The sequence below is a fragment of the Antennarius striatus genome, chromosome 8, assembly GCF_040054535.1.
Source record: "Antennarius striatus isolate MH-2024 chromosome 8, ASM4005453v1, whole genome shotgun sequence".
Lineage (NCBI taxonomy): Eukaryota > Metazoa > Chordata > Actinopteri > Lophiiformes > Antennariidae > Antennarius > Antennarius striatus.
The window spans coordinates 3,065,426-3,075,236 of NC_090783.1; positions in this window are offsets into that span (position 1 = coordinate 3,065,426).

A 9,811-nucleotide genomic window follows, 5' to 3' on the forward strand; every position below is an offset into this window, starting at 1 on the left:
ACCACCAGCTTTAATTTTCAATCCCGCTCTCACTCTTTAGCTCGCTGCCCTTTACTTGTTCCCCGCCAAACTCTTTTTTTTTTTCTTACTTTCAACCAATTTCATCTTTCCGCCATATATAAAGTTCTCCTCCCTGTGGACATGACAAACAGAAAATGGTCATTTTTTCCCCCTTGCAGGCTTCTTCCTTTCCTCGCTCCTCCCCTCCATCTCAGAAGCATTCGACTTTTGTGACACTTCAGTTAAGTACATTTTGACTTTGTCCTGGAAGCAACACTGCTGAATAATATGGAGGTTCATTGCTGAAAAGTGATCTAACTCACAACGTCTTGAGAACTTGTTTCTTGAGAACGGCACGTGTTTCAGGAGTTAATTTTTCCTGTGGCTCTCTGTTGATGAATTGAATTCAGCAAAACGGGTTCAGAAGTGATTTTAAATTCCGAGCAGAGCTGACGGGGCTCAGACCGGAGATCCTAGGTGTTCTGACCTTTACTGAGGGAGCTCGACCTTTCAGTTTCACAGATATCCATTTGTTCACTGTTAATTACTGCTCTGAGCATCACTCATCAGACAGGATCATTAAATTGCTTCAGATTGGTCAGCTTGTTGCTCCACTGGAGCTCCAATATTAAGTTTAACAACTAATTGATGGCCTAGGAATTTCTCTGGGGCCACATTTTACAAACAGGGGCCAAAGGTACTTATTGTCCAGCATGCATTTCCTTCATTTCGTTAGATCTGATTACAGTTCATTTATCGTTTGACATTGACTCTCAATTTTTGTTAAAAGACACTAATAGTAGGTTTATTTTGTGACTTGTGAAAAGCATAAGAAAAAAAATTCCTGAACTTCATACTGAAAAGTTCCAAATATGTAAGACGTGACTTTAAAGCAGGTACCACTCAGCAGCATATTGGGTTTGAATGAGGACAATTTTGTTCTTTTTTTTAATTCAAGTGAAGAAAAAAAAGTCGGAATTCTGACCTTATTGTAAGAATTGTGACTTTAATTCAAGAATTCAGACCAGGACTCACTTCCATCACTTCTTTTCAAGCATAAATTTCATTCGCTGACCTTGTGGCGTGTCTGAAATATTACTTCACAAACAGGTACAGTCTTTCAGACGGTGAAGGTTTGTAACTGTATGTGAGGAAAATGGACTGTGACATAATGAACTGTTAGCGGGCGATGCTACCCAGAAAAAGATTGTTGATATCACCCACCCACCCCCAGGCCTACACCCCATCATCTGCGTCTTTAGCTGGTTAGCTTAGCTTTGACTGGAAACAACCAGCGACGAGCAGCACACATAAAACTAATTACGTCTTGCTTTTTGATCTGTTTAACAATCGTGGTGCACCATGTTGGCTTTGAGGGGTTGCCAGGCTACCAGCAGAGACTCCAGAAACTCACTGGTCCCAAGAAATGTTCCAGTACATAAAATAAACAAACAAGATGTAACATGTTCATTAGTGGAGGTACTGGTGAGAGCGTTTCGCAATCAGAGCCGGCGTCCCGTGTGTTAATTTTACAGAGCGCTTGTATGTGTTTAAGTGTGTATGCATGTGTGTGTGTGCGTGTGTGTGATTTTTTTTTTCTACTGTCATGCATGAAGGCATGACTTCAGGATTACACCACGCAGACCAACCGACACACACTCGCTTCCACTGAACATGCATGCACCTGGCTGAGCTGGTCATTGGTGCATGAATACCCCCGACGTGATTTCCACATTAACATCTGTCACATACACACATCACAGCACCTCACCAACCCAACACACACACACACACACACACACAACTCCTGCTTCTCCCCATCATATGTGTTCTACTGTACTCTGGTGAAACACGTAACCACGCATCCATCATGCAGACGTCTGAAATAAAATCTATTTTTCTACCCATCCTCCATCATCTACCAAGAGATAGACACTCCAGAGACACTTTGGATTTCACCTTTAATTCACTCTCCGCTACTCCTCCATCTCCTCCTGACTCCTTTTAGCTGGGGTTGCCATATCTAACACAGCATCCCTCTTCCGGCTCTCGTAAACCACCCCTGTAGTGTGGTGGGTGGACAGCAGCTGCTCGTCCATCTGAAAGCCTCATCATCATCACCATCCCCATCATCATCACCTTGTGTCATTTTGGATATTTGGACATTGGACATGTTGGACACACAAGTGTCCAAAACGAACGGCGTCACGACGTCCTCGCTGCGGAGAGACATCCACTCCATACATGTTGTGATTCAGCCCCCAAAAAATCTATATTATTTTCCTTAATGGACCACAGGGCTTGAATGCACCGTGAGATAATGATGGGACCTTGAGCTGATCACAACAGCGACAAAGAGAAGTGAAACATTCTGCACATGTCCATGACTGTGGCTGAATAGAGAGAAAACATACATCTTGTGTCTTTTCCTGGAGTTCCCGTCCTTCACCTCAAGAGAAAACATCATGAGTTTAGTCTTGCAGGTAATTCACACTTGTCAAGGACTTTGAAGATGACTGAGAGGCTGCACTTACCCTCAGCTCACGAGGAATCATGGAGCAACACCTTCTCCATGCCTGGAAGGAAAGCAACACTTCTCTTCATCACTGACTCTCACGTCCGTCCGGGTCATTTCACTTCCTCTCCAGCAACAAAAGACAATCTGACCGCAGTCAGAGTGAAAAGGCAGGGATGAGGATGTGAGGGAATGGGTGAGGGGGAGAAGGTGAGGAGCTCCTGCTACCTCCCGCCGCTGGTCTCTGGTGTGACCACAGAGCTACACTGCCCCCCTCAGGCCGGACCGTCGCCCAGGCAACTCAGTAGAGATGTCAGACTCCTGAAAAAAACAGGGGGGTTATATATAGATATGGACATAAAGAAATAAATAGGTAGATGGATAGAGAGAAAAAGTGTGAGAGAGGAATACAGTGACAAATGGAGATAGAGATATCAACTGAGTCTCATACAAATATATATAGAGAGAGAGTGATTAAAAAATGAGAAATGGAGTTATATATCATCACCCTCTTAAAGAAATTGCCTAAGTTATGTTTTGTCTAAATTTGTCTAAAGAAAGAAAAAGAAAGAGGGGGAGAGAGGGAGATAGTGATGGGTAGAGATGAAAAGAGAGAGAGAGGAAGAAGAGGAGGGAGATGTTGCAGCTCTCGTAATCTTGAGAGATAGTGAACAGAAGACTGTTGTCAACAAGTGTGTGTGTGTATGTGTGTGTGTGTGTGTGTGTGTGTGTGTGTGTGTGTGTGTGTGTGTGTGTGTTTGTCACAATCACTCCTCCAGGTCACATGAACCAATCAGAGCCCTTTAATCAGCGGCTGACCCGGCCCTGATGGAACACCAGGAGTGGGATGACTGATTGACACCTGGAGTGGATTTTCCACCCGACTTCACATCATTATTCACAGATAAATACACACATTTACACGCACACACACACATACACACACACACACACACACACACACACACACACACACACACAGAAATAGACACATCCAAATTAGCTGCCAACCGCTGCTCAACACCTGCCCTTTCACTCGGGAGGAGATCTGATTGGTTGTGTTTCCTCACAAGAATTTAGGCTTAATGTGCAGCTGGAGAATGGCGCGCCCGTGTATGTGTGTGTGTGTGTGTGTGTGTGTGTGTGTGTGTGTGTGTGTGCGTGTGTGTGGATGGGGGGGGGGGGCTCAGCTGCACTGGTTAAGAGGCAATTCATTTGAAAATACCTGTACTTTATCTCACTCTATAAATTCCGTCTTTTATTCGTCTCATGCTTGATTTTGCATTTAACAAATCTCTCCTCGGGTTGCAGGTTAATCTTCAAGCATCGAGGAACAAAGCTTGTTTGGTGATTCCATCCATCCAATCAGGGACTCATTGACACCTGCGATGTGTTTCCGTTGTTCTCAGATGAGGGGAATGACTTTCTGTGAAAGTGGATGCTGAATCCTCGGTTCCATTTAGCTGCTTGTACTCCAGGAGAAAGTCGAGGTCCCGATCTCTTTTGAACTCCCCCCTCTCTGAGAGCACTTTCATTCAGGAGCCTTTATCTGTTTAAATTCCCCTTGTTCGTGTCCTATTTTTGTGTGTTCTACCTAACTAAAGGCACAAAACAATAGGAAACAAAATGCCTGAGAGCAGAAGAGATCAAGATCTGAAAATCTGCCAGTTAGGCACAAACCCTAACGTGACTCTGAGCTGTGCAGAAAACGCACCACTGCATTTTAAAGACGAGGAAAACCACCTCTGGGCTCCTCCTCAGCGCAACAGTGCCCACCTCAGACCTTATGAATCATCCTCATTTTTCCCCTGATCTCATGGAACAGGAGTCTTTAGACCTCCTGTGGGTTTTCTGGGAAGTAGGATTCACATCATTTTCTTAGACGGTGAATCAAGCGTCCCCTTGTGTCCTGTAGATGGGGGGGGGGGGGTTGGGGGGTGGGTTTGTCATCCGGGAGGAAGATGGACGTGTTTCATCAGAATGACCTTGTATTGATTCGCCGTGATGCTTCCGTCTACAGGAGCACCCAATCTCTGCCAGGATGTACCCCCCCCCCCACACACACACACACACCCTCCACCCACATTTATTCTGCCTTTTCCTTCAGTTTGTCTCCAGTCCATCAACCATAATGAATCGCTTTCATCCACTATATCCAGTTTAGTGCCAGGACGCAAAATGTTAAAAGTGAAACCCTATTTTGTGAGCCTCTTCTTCATCATTAAGCCAAACCCCTCCCGTTTTTGGACACCCCACCACCACCACCACCTCCATCCCCGGCCTTGCATCCAGCTATCATGTATGGCGTTGCTGTGCTTGATAGAAACTGCCAGGGGGAAGTGATAGAGGGTGAATTTAGATGATGAATGAAAAAGGGTTTAGGATTAAGAGCCAGTGACACCGGCGGCGAGGAGACGAGACGAGACTCAACCCTGAGTTTATGCAACGCCGTGACGCTGTAGGGCGGCGACGGCGAACAGGAGAATGTATTTGACTTGATGTGAAAGGTAAATTAACATTTTCATATTAAAATGATCCAACCAAATGTGTTTCTGGTAGCAGTGACACTGTAATTTATTTTATCTCCTTGTTACCTTTCTAAATCACCGGCTGTCAATCCGGGGGCACAGATATTATCAGATGACATGTCAAGCGAACATTTTCTTCATCTGCTCGGATTCAACATGCTGCAACTTGTGAATAGTTCTTCTTTTTTTTTTATAAATGCAAACTGATGAACCAAGGTAGCCTTCAAATGTTTCACCTGCAGACGCCACGGAGATCATGTCCTCCTGTCTTTAGTTGTTCGAGGCTACCGTGGCCCACAGAGTTCAAGGCGCTACGACTGAAAAGAACCAAGAACCATCAGACAGACAGCACAGAGTAGGAGCTAGACCTAGATCTTCGCATGCATTCTCCTTCAGCTGCATCGTAATGAACTCTCTGGGCCACCGTAGTCCAATGCCGAAACCAATTCCTGTTTTGTCACAATTTAACCGGGCGAAACTTATGACTCAGCATGTCGTTAAAATGTTTTTGGCTGCAAGCAAGACAGACGGAGAAATGGCTTCAGACTAAATTCCCCCCCAGCATCACTGAAATGTAATTGTTAATTAAAAGAAGTGTATGGAGAAGATTGTGATATGATTGATATGTAAAATACTGGCAATAATTGTAATCTATATACAGTAGCAATCAAAAGTTTGGACTTTTACGTGTGTGTGTGTGTGTGTGTGTGTGTGTGTGTGTGTGTGTGTGTGTGTGTGTGTGTGTGTGTGTGTGTGTGTGTGTGTGTGTGTGTGTTTGTGTGTAAGCTGTAATACATTAAATGTGCCATTAAAAAATTATTTTCCTGGACCAGTTTTTATTACCCCAAAGAGGAAATGTTAAGGATATTCTCCATTTGGCATAATAAAAGCTTTTTGTGCTTCAGTCACTTAATGCGTGTGTGTGTGTGTGTGTGTGTGTGTGTGTGTGTGTGTGTGTGTGTGTGTGTGTGTGTGTGTGTGTGTGTGTGTGTGTGTGTGTGTGTGTGTGTGTGTGAAATGAACTCCTGCCTCCAGGCGGAGGTAGCCCACAAACAGAATACTTCACATCATCCCCTTTTTCAATCTTCTCTATGATTCTGTTGCTTTGTGCTCCCTGTTGTAACAAGCACACACACCCACACACACACACACACACACACACACACACACACACACACACACACACACACAGTCTCACACACTAATACACAAATGAATTAACACTAGGGGTATACTGTATATGTGTAGTGAGAGACAAGACAGATAAAGTGGGATTTAGTCTCTGTATCTTTCTATTCACATTTTTTGTGTCATCTCTGCTTTTGTTAGAGCGTAAAATGATGAAACCCCCCCCCAGGTAAAGATTTTAGGTTGTTTGGAGGATAAAATCTGCTGGGGGAGCAAATGACAAGTGAAAGGATCGAGTGATGTGAGATGTGTGAGAGACGGTAGAGAAAAGGATTTCATACAAGGGGACTGAGAGTAATCCTGGGAAATGTATTAAATTATACATTTAGTGTGTGTGTGTGTGTGTGTGTGTGTGTGTGTGTGTGTGTGTGTGTGTGTGTGTGTGTGTGTGTGTGTGTGTGTGTGTGTGTGTGTGTGTGTGTAACAGTACTGCAGAGTAACACACACACTGGTGACTGATGTGTGTGGGAACGTTTGGTTATGTCATGTCATGATTATGCAGCTACGTATGCTGATGATAAAAGTTGTTATAATCTCAGCGGTTCAGTCCGGTGCAGGCGTTTGCTCCCTAACTGTTTGTTAGTCAGCGAGGCTAAAGGCTAAAGCTACGACAGACGTCAGTGTGGAGGCTTGGGCCTGGGGCCAAACAGGAGTCCATTACATTTTGGTGCAGATCCAGATAAAAGGGTGGATACAGGAATTATTTTTTTATGGCTTTCCTTAACAAAGCGAGATGTGACTTTTATCGTTGAAACCTTTTCCTTAATTATGAAAAAAAAAAAAACCCCACTACTGAACCCATTTCCACAAAGCTTTAAGGAGGTAGGGAGTGGGCGGGGCCAGCGAAACGGTTGGCCCGTCTGAGTGGAATTCTAATTCTAACAGCTTTGAAATAGATCCAGGCGAGTTCTATTTGGCCAGAGGAGAGTGGGGTAAGGTTAGAGGACGGCGCTCTTCTGTATCCTTCAAGTTCCATAATATGAGTGTCACTGTGGGTGTGTGCATGTGTTGGCACGCCAGATCATAACTCTCTGTAGCCTAAGTGTGTGTTCTGTCTGTGCATGTGTGTTTGTGTCACCTCAGCAACTCGTTTTTCGCCTCCCCTGGAGGTGTCGTGTCACACTCGTGCTGTTGAAACGCTAACAAGTTCTGCAACAGCAGAAACAGACTGAGCACAAGGAGTCCTCCTTTGGTTTGTAAAGTAGATGTCAAACGCCATTGATCTCTGATTAGCCGATTTAGCACTGAATGCTAATCTGCTGCAGCTCCTGCAGAAAATGTTGTGAATGTTGAAATGGAATCAAATAATTATCAATTTTCTGGTTGTTTCATGAAGTTCTGAAGATTAAAAAAAAAATTTTTTTCAAAAGGTAAAATAAAGTGTTTGAGAATTGTTGAAATGGTTTATTCTTTCTCCTACCTTTAATCATCTTCTGACTCTGCTGGGGGGGTTTACTGACCTCCAGGTTCAGGGGGAAAGGGGGGCACTCCAAGCTTGCTTAGCATTTATGCAACAAAGCTTGCAAAGGGATTGCTCATTTGCAACTCAAAGTAGTTAACGGTAATTCTTGTGCTTGAACGATTAAAGGGAAAAAATGTGCAAGCCGTGGCCTGTGGGGCGGCGCTCACTCAAAGGAAAACAAACATTGCAATTTGCATAAAACTTCATTTAACAGTTGAAACGTTTCTCAGTAGACGTCAAACAGCTGCTGACACCAGATCCGTTCGTAACATCCGACTGATAAACAGGTGAAGCTTTACTTCCTGCACCAAATGCTAATGAACAGCTGATTTCGGAGGTGCAAAGAGAAAACCAGGGTCTATCCAGCTCTGCTGCACATTTCCTTTCACAACCTGTCAAACACATCGCACTTAATGTTTATTCCTTCACTGGAAATGATTAGGTATAGTTCTCATTCCTGAAGGCTTGTCTCCTGTAAAAACCAGTTGGAGAACACGTCTGATAAAGCATTAGAGTAAAGCTTCCACTAAAATGAAGCTCTCAGTAGCTTGTCCAAGTTTTTGTCAAAATATGGACTCATATGTCTCTCTGCGAGCAGCGCGGTAGGAATGAAACACCTACAACTGTCATTCTCACCAGACGTAAGCGTGGTCCGTTAGAGCCAGTCTTTTTTAAATGGGATTTTAAATAAAAGACCGTCTTTATCCTGACAAGCATTTTAAGAACAGCTGCAGATATTTTTAATATCTTCGCCCGCAAACGGTTGGACTACTATTAAAATGTCTTTTAACATTTCTAAGTATTTTTAAGTTTAAAAAAAAGGTGATGCTGATGTCAAAGTTTATGGTTAAAATAAATAGTAATTATAATAATTTTAATAATTTCCATACGGGAATCAACACAGTAAATTCAAATTAAAAATAAAAATTAAATTAAATTTAAAAAATCGTAGGGGGAGGGGCTTGTAAGTCAATCCCACTTTTTGAGGACACATATCGTGTACTAAACCCCTGCAGTACACGATATGTGGGTTTAAACACAGCACTTGACATCAGCCTCTATTTGCCCCTGCAGGGTTGCCATAGTTACACCTGATTGTCGAATCACATTTCAGAGTTGGGCGGCAAAACCTGGGTAATAAAAGCAAAAATAAATAATGGTCCAACACACCACTGATGCAGTCCAGCTTTATGTGACACAAACAATAAAAAAACCTGCCTACTTATATTCTTAGTTATCCAAAGATGAGAAGTTTAAGTTTATGTAGAGTTTAAGTGCAACACAGCTGCTGTACTTAAGACAAAGACGGGAAACTTAATAAAGTTTTGGGACAGTTTTTATCATTATTACTTTTTTTGGGGTGACATTAACATTAAGGAGATGCCTGACGAGCCCAACCTGAAATTCATTCTCTCCTTTATTACCATTATGCATGTGGCGCAGGCAGCCACAGTCCCACTGTGTGACTCATCTGCGAGTGCTTTGTCAGGGTGATTCATTTTGGGTGATCCGGTTGTGCACTCTTCCTTTTGCCTGCGGGTCCGTGGAGAGACCCGTCACCGGGAGGAAACATGGTGTAACCTGTCGCTGCTTTCACACAGGATTAGCTTGTATTCGTTCCCAGACTCCAAATGTCAAACGCACGGCTGCGCTGCACAACCGGAACACAAATTAGAGATGTGGCATTCTGTGCAATGCAGCAGCTAGGCGTGATTTCATGTTCATTACAACATGAGAGACCTGACAGGAAGCTACTACAATTTAAAGACTCTAGATTAAAAAAAACAAAAAAACACAGCAACTTAAAGTGTGATTTGTGAGCATCTCTGTCGAGAATAGCGTAAAAATACAGATTCTGGATGTCTTGGATATCTCAGCGGAGTCATCCACCACCACCACCAGCAGCAGGAGCACCAGCAGCAGCTTGTAGACTGCTGGTCTCTGGCCTCAGGGACCAATAATAAACCCATTATGTTTTGGCACTTCAAACTGAGACCAAAACACTTCTAACAACACAATAGCTCAGCTATAAATCCTGTATGATGTATCTTTTGAATTGTATTAGAAGGGTGTTCTTAGATGCGATAGCCCTTTGGAGGTTGTCATTTGTGGTCCTTT